This window comes from Corapipo altera, unplaced genomic scaffold (genome assembly GCF_003945725.1).
Source record: "Corapipo altera isolate COAL_440 unplaced genomic scaffold, ASM394572v1 1, whole genome shotgun sequence".
Lineage (NCBI taxonomy): Eukaryota > Metazoa > Chordata > Aves > Passeriformes > Pipridae > Corapipo > Corapipo altera.
Genome location: NW_020884873.1, coordinates 37,785,035 through 37,799,558, shown reverse-complemented (window position 1 = coordinate 37,799,558; position 14,524 = coordinate 37,785,035). Strand labels below are relative to the sequence as shown.

The 14,524-nt window shown below is 40.3% G+C and overlaps 1 protein-coding gene across 1 annotated transcript in view; it reads left to right on the top strand.

The window, feature by feature from the left end:
• Positions 1-12,710: 12,710 nt before the first annotated feature.
• TMEM117 (transmembrane protein 117) overlaps positions 12,711-14,524 on the top strand; it is a 193,006-nt gene continuing 191,192 nt past the window's right edge. The window contains exon 1 of the mRNA XM_027657618.1: positions 12,711-12,799. The gene's annotated coding sequence lies outside the window, so the exon portion shown is untranslated. The remainder of the gene's footprint in view (positions 12,800-14,524) is intronic.

Sequence of the window (14,524 nt, the reverse complement as noted above, 5' to 3'; positions counted from 1 at the left end):
ACAGTAAGGCAAACACATGGTAATCCTTCCCTGGTTCACCTTCCCAGCTTCCAGCGTGCTGCAGCTCAGGAATTTCTGAAGTCAGCTGTGTTGGTAAATGTGAGTGCCTGCACTTTGTCAGATCCCCAGTTTAAAGAACATGAGGGATTTAGTGTCCTATTTGGGAAATGTAAAACAGCACTCTTACTATTACACGAACTGTGCCGTGTAATGCTAGTCCAGCAAATGCAAAGTCGGTATGAAGACACGTCATCAGCTAATGAGCTGGGACTAACAGCAGTTGGGGAAAAACACGAAGCTGCAGTTTATCTTTCTTCTAGCAAAAAGGTTGAAAGAAACAGGGAAAAGACTTAATGTGAAACCAAGAAATGAGAGACAGGTGGTGCCTACCACCTCAGAGATCAGCTCTAGTTCCTCTATTGTAAGCCTCCAGTACCACATGAAAGCAAGCCTTGGAGAAGAGTTTTTTCAACAGGAAAGGAGTACTAGAGATCCAACCAGAGAGGCAACCAAAGATGCGGTTCTATCACAATTACTTTAAATCACTTGACCCCACGCCTGCCCCAGATTCTGAGTTCTTAGTTCCTCCCTCTTTTGGTGTTAGTGCTTGTAAATGATAGAGTTACCTGAAAATTTACAAGGGAAAAAGAAGTTTTCCTTGATAGACAGATGTCCTGAAAAGATAGATCAGTTCCTTGTTCCAGTTAGTCATGTGCTCCCAGGAGCACTACTAGATGTTCATACGGACTGGGGAATGAGGTACTGGAAAGTAGTGTCAGGGAAGGGGACCTAGGAGTCCTGTCAATGGCAAGTTGAACATGAGTCAACAGTGCCCTGGCAGCTAGGAGGGCCAAGCGTGTCCTGGAGGGCATCAGGCAAAGCATCACCAGCAGGTCGAGGGAGGGGATTGTCCCGCTCTGCTCTGCAGTGGGACAGCCTTATCTTGAATATTGTGTGCAGTTTTGGGCACTGCAATATAAGAAGATATTAAGGTATTAGAGAGTGTCCAAAGGAGGGCAATGAAGATGGTGAAGGGCCTTGAGGGGAAGCTGTATGAAGAGTGGCTGAGGTCACTTGGTCTGTTCAGCCTGGAGGAGTCTGAGGGGAGACCTCATTGCAGTCTGCAACTTCCTCATAAGAGGAAGAGGACGAGCACTGTGGTGACCAGTGACAGGACCTGAGGGAAGGGCCTGAAGTTGTGTCAGGGGAGGTTTAGGTTGGATATTAGAAAAAGGTTCTTCATCTGGAGGGTTGTTGGGCACTGGAACAGGCTCCCCAGGGAAGTGGTCACAGCACCAAGCCTGACAGAGTTCAAGAAGCAATGCTCTCAGGTACATAGTTTGATTCCTGAGGATGGTCCTGTGCAAGGCTAGGAGTTGGACTTGATGATCCTTGTGGGTCCCTTCCAACTCAGCATATTATGTGATTTTATTGTCACAATGATGTGTAGCTAAAACTGTGGAAGTGTTCTTTCAATGGAAATCCATGCTTGGACTGGAAATATCAGTGGTATGAGACTATATCATCTGTCCCCATATTCAGATCACCTTGATTATCTGAGGTCATATCACAACAATTCCTGTCAATCTGAGAGCTTTAAAGTGCAGAAGTGGGATCTTAACATCAGTTTTATATGAATCAAAGCTGGTACACATTGGCATTTTGTAGCACCTCTTTGGCATAAAGACAAATGGAAAGTCTAAAGTATTTTCTTTAAAATTTTATTATCATAAATATTTTCTTATAGTACAGTGTTTGATGTTTGACAAAGAAAACATGTTGCGTGGAAACTAGCACAATCAAGTAAGGATTTTATGTCTAATGAAGATTTCTAAACTTCTGAATTTTAGTGTCCTTTAGAGTCTTTCTAAAATGTTTTTGATCATTAAACTCCTATTCAAATCATAAAGAGTGTCAGGACAAAAATAGGGAGGTTTATTTGTTAGCATATGTATTAAGTAACTTTTTCTTTTTATTGATTATATTTTATTCCCTGTATTTGAATTCTTTTTTTCCAGTAGATAGAAGATTTTTGTATCTAATTAAGGCTGTGATTGTTTTGGTAGAGACAGCATACTGTAGTTTCCCAGATTTTAAAAAAAGATTTTTTTAACTGAATAATAAATGACATTTTAAAAAAGGAAAGACTTTTAATAGACTTTGATGCAATATTTTCTGTGTGACATCTGGGTCTTGTTTTCAGTGTCTTTATTGTCTTTCCCTATACATTTACTTCTTCATTGATTTAACAATTCTCTGTTCACTTATGCTTGTTTATTAAATGCTGTGGTTATAATCTCTGTGGAATCATCAGTTCATTCCGTTCATAGTTTCCTAATGTTGTGTGAGCATTTTCTCCTGTTGTAATGTTGCCAGGAAGACCTGTCCCAGGTTTGACTATAATTGTCCACCTGACAATGAAAATGCGTGTATTTTTTTTACATACAATTCCTATTACTGCTTTCTGTGCCTATCTTGAGGTGACACTTAAAACATTAAACTCATTTCCAACAGCAGAGGAGTGAAAACCTTCTTTGTACTGGGCAATATTATAATTTCATTTTCTTGCTGTGGAGCTCCGTTGCCTGTAGACGTCTATCCTGACACTCTTCAAAACTTCAGCTTAGATTATCTTTTCCCCCATCAGCATGTTCTTCAAAAGTAACCATATTTTAAGATAATTAAAGTATTAGAGAGTCCATCAGTAAGATGAACTTTCTTCCAAATAGACTAAAAATTAATATCGACTACTTCCTTCAGAAATATGTGAAAACTTCACTTCTTTAACTCTGCTTCTAGTAATCTCCATTCCAATGCAATCATAGGTAGGTAAACACAGAAATTAGAAACCATACCACTCCTAGACTCAGATTTGCTTATAACTTTGAGAGTATGTGGAATGTGTGCCTAGCAAATGGGCTGTGATTTCTGAGCATGCCATTGTTATCTTTTTGTAAGCCTCAGTATATGTAGGTCTAATCAACCAACACTCTATGTTCAAATCAAATAATAAGGTATTACTTTGTGATGATCAGAGCTAATGGATAGTATGGTATTAAGAATTATTGCTCTAAGAACTCATTGCTCTCTTGCCATTAGAGCAAGTGTTTTTCAGTACAGTGTGGACAGCTCTTACTTTATGTTATCAGTAAGTTTTTACAGTAGGAATATATCTCTTAATTTCTTTATGCTCTGAGGCATTTCTGTTCATTTCTCATAAATGAGCAAATAAATCATTTAACTCCTGTATCTTACTATCCAAAATCTGAGGGGCTTTTCTTTCTGGCTGCTTAAACAGCTGACATAGTAAGCAATTTCTGTGGGTGGCCAGGAACATGCTAGAGGGACGACTGTTTTAAATTGAATTGCAGTATAGTAGATAGCCAAGAGTGAGATACTGGGGCTCTCCTAGCCATTGCCACTGATGAAAACAGATTTGCAGCAATAGGTTTTGTGATCCTAAAAGTTATAGAAAATTGATTTTTGTCATGTTTTGGGTATGCTTTGCTAATAAGATGCAAATATCCTGTGAAATAAACTGAACAAAGCACAATTGGTGGGACTTCCCATGTTTCTTATATCTTTCTGTTCTGGTAAGAACTGTATTTCCAGACATTATTAAGGAGTTGATTCTGAAAATTTTTTTAAAATATCTGTGTCCATTTCTAGTCCTTATATGCTGATCTGGTAAATCTGTAGATAGACACTAGACACAGCATCTCTGCATCCTCTATGCACATCATAATGGACAATATCACAGTCAAATTGTTTCGTGCTCTCAGTGATTTTTAAATTACAAAATTTCTCAAATGTTTCTAGTTCTTTCTTGTACTTTCCCTAGTAATAGTGATTAACTAACATGTGAATACCACTGCAAAATCACTGTGCAAAATGATTTGTGATCCAGTCATCCTTTCTGCCGCTCTTCAGGTTTTTTGTTCTGCCTCCATGGTGTATTATTTGAATGTATTTCTGAAATGCATTAAACAGTAAGATTGGTATCTGTAGAGTTCTCTATTCTGCCATTTCTCTTCAGTGGGAAAAATCGTTTTCATTATTTAAAACCTATGTGTGCTTGTTAGTTATTGATGACGTGTTCCAAGAAGTTTCCTTGTGTAAAGCACACAACAGCTTTTTAGGAATCTTCTTGCATGAGGTTCAAAGCGATTCTCAGGTGACAGAAAGGAAGAAAAACTTTGTTAAAGACGTGGACAGGTCCCTCAGGCCTTTTTAAAGAGATTTATAAGTCACAATTGAAATTTTAAGCTATCAGGACCAAGCTAGTGCATGTATGCCTTCTTCCCAGACCATCTTATGTTTGACTAAAAATACCAGGATTTTAAATTAGACTGGAATTTAGGGGAAGACTGCACAGAAAACAGGAGCAGGACATGATGTACTCCAGTAGGGAAAGTGGCAAGGTATGTTACACTGCTGTAGCTCACATTGAAGATGATAACAAAGCAGTAACTGAAGCCACATTACAGTTTTCATTCAACAGGAATGAAGCCAGTCTTTTGCCACCAAAAAGAAGCTTCACTTAAATAACACATATTAAAAATTGATACCTTGTGTTGGAAAAAACTCCAAGACAAACATGAAGTGCTGTTTGTATTCGTGTAAAACTTTTCTCTGGATCTCAATCTAGAAAATTTTTTCTAATATCCATTTATTTTTTAAGAGACTGAGTATGTCTGATGTCTTCCAGCAGCCTCTTCTTGTGTGTTTACATGTCAGTTAGGACTACTCTACCTTCCACTCCACTGGATTTGCTCTTTCTTGTTGACAAAGAAAATGTCCTTGTGACTGTTTCAGTTCCATTTGGATGATCATACTGACAGCACAGCACATGGTGACTGTAGAAGAACCCCTTTTGGAAAGCTAGTGAATCCTGGCAGAGAGCCACCAAACACAATAGTGTCTAGATTTAGTGTAGATCTTATCTGTCAAGATTGTTAATTACGTCCTGCAGGAGTGGCTTGTCTGGCCAGTAGTCATGTCTAAACATAGAGTATTATTAGAAGTTTGCGTGATCTAATGAGCTGGTAGGTAGCTTTGAGTACTGTGGAAAGTAGTAATTTTCTCAAAGATTTCTTCTCTCAAATGTTCCTGTTATTACAAACATTTAAAAAATAATACCAAAGCAGAAGTTTTATCCCAAAAGGGTTCCATGAGGCCAGTTAGAGATTTTATTAATAATTGTTTGTAGAAAGCATTCTGAGATGTGGTAGAATAAAATTCTAACATAGACCCTTACTCTGCAGTGCTTACTATTTAAACAGAAATGTGGAAGGAAGTTAGGAGGAAGATTTGTAGTGAAAGCTGAGTAGTTGCATTTTTCCCCTCTAGCATTTAAGACTGCTCTGTTAATGCTCAGCTTCTTGCACTTAATTCCCAGCAGAATAAGACCATCAAAGATATATGCTATGTCTCAGCTTAAGCGGAGGTCTCCAGTACTTCATTTTAGTTCCAAAAGTTTCTACAGCGCACTCAGTGCTCTTAGAAATGGAAGGAGATTCAATAAACAAACAAAGGACATTTTGACCGCACTGTACATTCTTGTTCTCTCAGGCATTTATTCAAAGTACCTGTCCATTTTCAATAGATTTCCAGCTGCTAAATAAATTATTATATTTACCACTGTAATTTTTTTTTTCCCATAACTATGCTTTTTCACAGTACATTAGCGTGAGACAAAAATAACAGACATTTGCCAAAAGCTATTCTTTGGTCATTGAAAAAAATGTCTATTTGCATAATAGATACTGCATATCCCTATAAATCAAGAGAAGAAGCTTTAAAGAAAGGTCACAAAACTTGGTCTTCTCATCACTTGTTCAGAATTAAAAATCTGACAGAAAAATCTCAACTCTCTAGGCATAGCAGTATATATGATTCTCTTATTACATATCTTCAGACTGTGATTAGCTTTCTCATGTTTAATATTGGCACGTTTGATTAATTTCAGTGAGATTATAGTTCTGATTCACCAAGTGCTACCATTTGAACAGTCACATTGAAGTTGTTAGCAAGTATAAGCCACTTGTATTCCTGGGGTTTGATCCACCGCTTGGACGAGCCACGCTTTCCTCATAAAAACACCTGTATGTGCCTGCTTCACAAAGTCAGCTTTTCTCATTTATATTTGTGAAACGTCTGCTTTGTCATAGCCTCTGTTGGGACACCTAATGCAGCAGCCAGTGCCTCACTGTATTCCCTGCCCTGGCTGCATTTCTGTTCCCCCAATTCAATCAGTTGTATATGACACTACATGATCAGCTCTCAGAGTCCTTTTATTGTAATAGATGACATACTCCAATTTCAAGTATGCAGAGATTTGAAAATTAATTGCTTGAGTTACCACACTGTGCTTGAGCTTAAGAGCATATTTCTGCCAAGAAGCAAAAAGTACTTCTGTCAAAATGCAAAATTTTATGTCATGCTACACCTATTTTTGTTCTAACAGAAATAGGACCAAGATGCAATAGATTAATCTGACAACACAGTAAAGCCTTCAGACTTTATTTTTTTTTTATAGAGGCAATGTATTGTTATACTGTAGTTATACTAAGTACAGTTGTTCACTGCACTTTGGAAGAGCATCATGAGATACATTGTGTTGAAAACATGACTTTTTTTTTTGTCCTCTGTTTTTCATAAGGTTAAGAAATTACTCCTCATTATTTTTAAGCAAATTTTTCTTTAGAATTGAATAGATCTCCAGGCTGAACAAACCCAGCTCTCTCAGCCTGTGTTCCAGAAGTGTTCCAGCCCTCTCATCATCTTCCTAGCCCTCCTCTGGACTCATTCCAAGAGGTCCATGTCCTTCTTACGTTGTGGGCCCCAGAGCTGGATGCAGTACTCCATGTGGCCTCTCATGATAGTGGAGAGGAAGAGGGGAATCACCACCCTTAACCTGCTGGCCACACTACTTTTGATGCAGCCCAGGACACATTTGGCCTTATGGGCTCCAAGCACACATTTTCAGGTCATGTTGAGCTTCTTGTCCACCAACACCTGTAAGTCTTTCTTCCTGGAGCTCCTCTCAGTGCATTCTCTGCCAAGACTGTACCCATGTTTATGATTGTCCTGACCCAGGTGCAGGACCTTGCACTTGGCCTTGTTGAACTTCATGAGGTTCACACAGACCCATCTTACCTGTGAATGTCCCTCTGGATGGCATCCCTCCTCTCCAACGTGTCAAGTACAACACACAGGTGGGTATCACTGGAAACTTGGTGAGAGTGCCATGTTGCTGACAAAGATAGTAAACAGTGCCTGTTCCACTACTGACCCCTGAGGGATCCCTCATCACTGGTCTCACCACTGGACATCAAGCCATTAACTGCACCTCTTTGAGTGCCACGATCTATCCAATGAGTGGTCCATCCATCAAGAGTTCAGCAACGTTAGAGCATATTTTCTTTTCTGAAAGACCTTCTGTTGCCATTTATTTTTCTGACCTTTTGTCTTCCAGCTTAGTTCTATTTTTCCAAAATCTTCTTTTACCATTGCAACCAACTTGGACACTGTGGTTAAGCAGTATCTGTTGAAGACTGAACTTAGAGTCCACTTTTTCCTAATTTGTGTTTTCTCTAATTCTGTACCTGGAACTATCAGAGTAGCTGCAAGCTGATTATTCCTTTTTTTTTTTTTTTTCCCTAGTGCAGAAGTCATATGTAGTTGTTCTATTAGCTGAAAGGATCCATATGGACAGCAGATGCACTTAAAAGGTATTTAATTAGTGGTGGAAATTCAATTCACTTGAAGTTCTTCTTTAGTTATTTCATCTAAGTTAAGTATGTATTGCCTGTCTTTTTGACATCAGTATGGATTATTTGAAGTAGAATCATGCTTACTTGGAGCAAACTTGGTGTGGATGAACAGGAGTAAGTACTTCATAAAAGTGTAAGGTTTATCATTGGACTTTTATCTTCAAAACTGTCAGTACAGCTTCTGCTTTACCTTGGTAAGCCTTATATCATTTGACTTTAGGACTAAAGTTCTCTTTGACAATATGTAAAAGGTCACATAAAGTTCTGTTTCTGCTACTGCTTTTTTCCCCAAGTTCCACTGGTATCGCAAAATTAGATATATGTATTAAATTCTGCCCAAAATTATATTTTTGTGATTTGACCTATCAACAATGATACAACCATGCCATTACTTCCTCTTGTTAAACTAAAACTTGCTTGACAAGGATCAAAAAGTACATATTAATCATCCACATCCCAAGATTCCACTAACGTTTTTATCTAGAGCATCATGTATATTTGTTACCATCTATATCCAAGCACTTCCGTCACTTTTTTTTGCCTTAATGTGTGTGTGTGTGTGTGTGTGTGCACGTGTGTGTTTGTTCTTCTCCCTTTCACTTTGTTATAACATTAACTTTCTTCTAGTTCTATGACATTTCCTCAGCATTTCAGCAGTTGTTAGGAAACAAACTTAATGATTAACATTACTGTCTCTCGTCTTTCATTTATTTTTCTAATAACACTTCAATCTTATTTAAAAATGAGTGTTTAAGTCTAGTTGCTGCTGTTTACTATCCTTTCATATTACTGATTTAATGGAAAAGTATTTCATGTTACATAATGTGAAAACACTATTACTGCCTATGGTTTCCAAATATGCAATAGAAACATTTCTGCTGTTCCACATTCTTTCACACAATTCTATTATCCACATTTAGTAGTAAAGCAGTACTAGTATTTGAAATATCATTGTCTCTGACTAACTTAGTGTTCTTACTTTCCATGGGATGTATATATTTGCCTTTTCTTTCTTCCAAGTTCTTAAACTGTTTAACTCTTCAGTTATATACTGTTGCCAGTTTTGTGGTTCCCTCCTTCCCTCCTCTTCCCCCACCTCCCAACTTGTTTAATATTTTATTGTCCTGCTTCTCTTCTTGTAGATGGTGAGAAATGAGTTGGGAATGCAGATAAAGAATAGGTCTGAATTGGTATAGCTGAGATGGGTTCCTATAGCCATGACTATGAAATTTCAAAGGGAGGACTTTTTTATTTCAAGGATGTTCTTGCAGGTGTACTGGGTTTGGCCCAGAAGAAAGTTGACTTTCTTCATAGCAGCAAAATTGTGCTGTGTTTTGGGTTTGTTGCTAAAACAGTGTTGAAAACATGCCAGTGTTTGGGCTATTGCTCAGTAGTGCTTGCACAGGATCAAGGCTCTCTTTCGCACTCTGTCCACACTCCCATACCAGCAAGTAGGTAAGAATTTGGGAGAGAACAGAGCTGAGACAGTTGACTCTGAATAATATATAATGTCATGCCCTCCAATAAAACTGGGTAGAGGAAAAGGTGACACAGGGTTTGGTTTCAGAGCTGTTTATCAGAGACTGATGGTCTGTCTGCTTGTGGGCCTTGGTGAGCGATTGCCTTAGCATATTTATTAAATTTTATAATTCTTACTTTTTTATTATTATTATTAGTCCATCTTTCTCTTACTCACTGGTTTTCACTATTTTTCTCCTATTCTTTCCCCTCTCTTACTGGGGGAGGAAGCAGGGGAAGTGAGCTAGCTGCTGTGTGAGTGCTTACCTGCTGGATGTGGTCAACCTGCAATGGCAGGATGGAAGAAAAATACATTAGGAGCACAATCCCTGAGTAATGGGGTTTTGAGGTTTGAGGGAATGAGGTACTTTTGCCAAGCAGCAAGCCAGGGAAAAGGCAATTGTGCAACCACAGATTAAAGGAGTGGGAGGACAGGCTGAGAGAGCTGAGACTGTTTAACCTTGAGAAGAGGCAGCTCAAGGGAGAGGATCTTATTGATGTGTCTAAAAGCCTGATAGGAGGAGTAAAGATGAAGCCAGACTCTTCTCAGTGCAATCCAGTGAGAGGACAAGAGGCAATGGGCACTGAAATACAGGAAGTTCCATTCAATTTATGAAAAAAACTTTTTACTCTGAAGATGGTTGAACATTGAAACAGGTTGCCCAGAGGGGTTGTGGAATCTACAACCTTGATTATCCTTGGATACCCAAAATGACACAACCATACTCTGAGCAGAAAGATGGACTAAAAGATCTCCAGACATGGTTTCCAACCTCAGCTATGTTGCAGTACTGTGAAATTTCATGGGTTTTAAGTGACGCACAATTTTGTGGGTCAAACAGTCAAGCACATAGTCAGCACAGACAACATGTGATATCAGAGAGCTTTCTCAGATGAAGTTGTAGCATATTTTTCCAAGCTCCAGAATTACCTTTCAGTCCTGGGTGCACAGAATTTTATAATTAATTACTTTTTTTTTTTTAATAGAGCGATTACAGACAAAATTAGCACTTTTACTTTGGCAAAGAAAAGCAAAGAAACCTGTCTCTTAGTGCAGCATCGTTATTTTGGAACATACTGTAGCTTGGTGCGTGTTCCTGCACCAGACAGAGTCATCTGAGGCAGCGGAATCTTGTAAGAGAACTTTCCAGTTACAGACTAATGTGCAGAAGGCTGATTCTTCATATTTGAATGTAAAATGACACTACAGAAAGTGATACTGTAGCATCAATTAGTAGTATCAATATACGGTTAGTTCAATACCCACAGCTCTGGATGTAAAATGATAGCCTTTACACAAGTGCTATTTTGTAGTAGGAGTGCTGATAGAATAGTTTCATTCACAAGTACCAAAACTAACATTTCAGGATAACTTGTGCGGATTCAGCCTGCTTTTTAGGTTCAACTTCCTGGTTTTACTGCTGGCTTTTTCATTTGCTGAAAATTTTGTAGGTAAGAGTTTGTTTATATTCTTCTGTTGCTGGCAGTCCCTGGCTTTCAGTAAGTGGGCCTGATTAGTCTTGTCTACTGAGATTATTTGTTAATAGTTGCTATTTGGATATGTATTTCATCAGCTAAATCTTGATTGCTTGATTAAAAAGAAGAAATAGGAGTGCTCCAGCTTTTTTTTATATATGAGTGAAACATTACACTTAAATGTTTCAAAAAATATTAGCTTCCTCTAGGATAGCAAATGAAATGAAACATTAAATTTGGGGGAGGTATATGGTGCACATATGCTTTTTGTTACTTTAATAGAAAAGTAGATTATTTTCATTTGATTGACCTAGTGACTTCAGATTTACTATCTGAAAAAATGTTCATGAATGCTTTGTAGTTGTAGCATGGGTTTCATTCTGAGCCAAAGAGAATTTTGTTAGAGTACAGGTACATGAAGAGCGTGATCTCTTTTGTGGTGGGTGCTGCCTTTTTTGTGGATTCTCATTTGTTGAACGGAAGGAGACCGAGTTCTGGAAGCGTGGCAATACACACAGAACTGTTGCGTGAACAGGCAGTGCTGTGTGCTGTATTTCTGTACTCTCCCATTGCACATGATGATTTTTCACCTCTGAATATTTGAATTTTCTTTTTACTGTAAAGATAGCTTGGGATGTGTTAGTGTGAAATGCTGAATATTGTATTTTTCTACATAAAATTGAGGGTCTCATAGGTTATTCCACCAAGGAAGATAATGTGGTGATTCTGTAAGATACCTTCAATAACATAAAACTGTGTTGCCAGATGTGCAGAAGGCATTCACAAGTCTTCATCTGCTGCTTGTTCTGGTTGTGCTAGTCTTGTGCAATATGACTTTCCTAAAGACCAATCTACATTCCTCAGCGAATCTCAGTCACACTCCTCTCTACCTTGGCCTGAAGCAGCCAGATGTCTGATGCTATATTTCAGATACCCGCTCCAATGGAGTCACCTGACTTTTCCCAACAATATATTGAGGCTGTGTCTGGCAACTTCAAGTTTGTTTTATCAGCATTCAGCAATGACCAGAACTAGTACATACTGCATTAAGACCTGGTCATAATGCACCTAAGACCATCCTGTAAACGTTTTTCTGGGAGGTAAGCACTACCAGCACACTGACACTAGGGACCACATCCCACATAAAAAGGCTTTGGTTGACAATTCGGCTGAAGTGCAATGTCAACAACTCTGCTAGGCTGCACAGAGGAGTTTTGCCTGACACAGTGACCATAAGGACTGTGTGTGTGCACCCCGGAGACTGGCCGTGGCCTCAGCACAGCCCCCTCTCAAGTAAGCAAATTGGGTATAGACCTCCCTCCCCTCCCAAACAGAAAGGTTTTCCTAATTCGTCCTGAGTGATTTAGCTGTTATTGCCAGCCCTGTGCTTTTGCTTTGGTGTAATACATTTCCAGATTTGACCGCCTATTTCCCGTGTGTGTGATTTTCTACAGCTAATTTGCGTAATACTGAAGTCTGACCGGTGGCAACTGAGTGATGGGGTTTCGGGTTTCGTTCACCTCCGCCGGCTGGCTAAGCCCCCGTGGGTCCCAGACCACCATTTTCCAGGGTGAATAGAGACACCCGCGGGCACATCGCGCACGTTTCGGCTCCTTGCTGGCAGGCTCCGGGGGAGGGGCGGGCACGGGCGCCGGGGGCGCGGGGACCCTGCCGCAGCGGCGCCGCCCGCTGCCGCCGCGGCTGCGGCACTGCCGGGGCCGCTCGCCCGCGCCCGGGAGCGGAGCGGAGAGGAGAGGAGGAGCACAGCCAGCACAGCTACCGCTGCCGCTCCCTCCCCGCGGCGGCCGGGGGGGCGGGACGCCGCGGCACCGGCGCCGCTGTCAGAGCCCGAGGGGCTGGGGGCCCTGCCGGCCGCGGCAGCTGCGGGGGGCAGCGAAGCGGAGCGGGGCCGCCCGCAGCCGGGAGCCGCACCGCGGCAGGCGCCAAGCAGAGCCGAGCAGAGCCGAGCCGAGCAGAGCCGAGCCGAGCAGAGCTGAGCCGAGCCGCCGCGGCGCGGATCCCCCGTGGCGGTGAGTGCGGCGGGCGCGGGGCGGCCCCAGCGCTGCGGGGGCCCGTGGCTCGGTGCCCTCGCGGGGAGGGTGCGGCGGCGGCCGCAGCGGCGCGGGGTGAGGTGGCCGCGGGTCTGCGCCAGGGGCAGGGGGAAATGGGTCGATTTAACAGGTTGCGATGGGCGTGTGGTGCGCGGCGCTTTTGGCACCCGCGTTTTTGGCGTTGAGGGAGATAGGAGCAGGATTTTTATTGGAGATTTAGCACTGCTGTTATGGCTAATACTGGCTTCTGATGCTATAAAACGCTTCCTAGGAAGCCGAGTCTTCATCTGGGTGTCTAATAACTCTCGGGTATCCGGCAGCTGTCAAAAATACCAAGACATTTAGTTGTTTATTTCCAGCCCCATTCGGGCTTTAAGATGATTCATACACATAAGGAAATACCAAAACTTTTCTTACCGGTAACCGGAAAAAAGGAGAACAAGAAATAGCTTTGGGCAGTTTTATGTCCCCAGAGTGGTGTTTTCTTAGGCAATGATCCTGGCTTTAAGTTTTTTTTCATAAAGTTTTTGAAGGACTGACATTTCCTTGTGTCAACTTTTTGACTTTGTGATATGGTATTTTTTTCTTTTTCATATGTAATTTATGCATAATGGGACCTTACTGATTTTTATTATTTACTGAATGCATTGTTTGAATCTGCTGAGAGTTTCTTTTATCCTTTTCATTTAATACGTACAGGATTGTTTGTAATTTTTCAAATATAAATTGCATCATAGAATTAAATAATTTTGAAGGGACTAACTAAAGGGAGACATTGAAATTCATGCAATTTCTAAGTTTGCAAAGTGATACCTAAAAATCCAAGAAGGAAAGAGTAATTGATTTAGTGATTGAGGTCTTTTGCTGCAATTTGTGAGAGGTTTTTGTTTGTTTGTTTTGTTTCTTCCTGAAGGGCATATGACATTTGCAAAAATTTGTCACTGTATCCTTCAAGGATTGTGCTGTAATAAATAAGCAATATTACTAGATGCATTTTTTTTCCTCTTCCTACACTCTGTGTCCCTTGAATAACTGTGGTGTTCCACAACACAAAGGCCTTGTATCTTTGTGCATACAAAGTGGTTCAAGAGGATGAAACAACTAATTGGTTGTGAATAAAAGAAAAAAATCAAGTGACAGACAACTGAAATGTTAACCATGCTCAGTTGCATTTTTCTATAGCAGTACTTCACAAATAGGCAGGTTTCAAAACAGAATTTTTGTATTCATACAGAGCAGTCTGTGCTCAGGGCACTCTCATTTTCTGGTTTTGAAAATATGATTAACTATAGATGTACTCCCTGGGAAGTCAGTGAAAAGATTTATACAGAGTTGGCTGATCTGCAAGAATTAATTGTAGCTTTTCCAACTTTTCCAACGTGTTATTCCTTTATATGAACACAAGTTTCTGATATTTCTGGGGTATATGCTTTTAAGCTTCCAGTGGAAGACCTCACTGGACGTATGGGCTGGTTTCATCCTCCTCCTATAAGGAGAAGGATTCCATTTAGGCTTAGCATGAACCTTTGTGAAATCTGTATTGTATTTTTTGGAATGTGGCTGGAAAGGCACTCTTGAGTTTCGTGTAGCCTACTGTGTTCTTATATTCATTCCATGCTTTTCGTACCCTGTTATGAAGCGGGCATAAAAGCAATAGTGTATTTGAGACTAAAAATCCTGTGCTATAATGTATATATGTTTGTT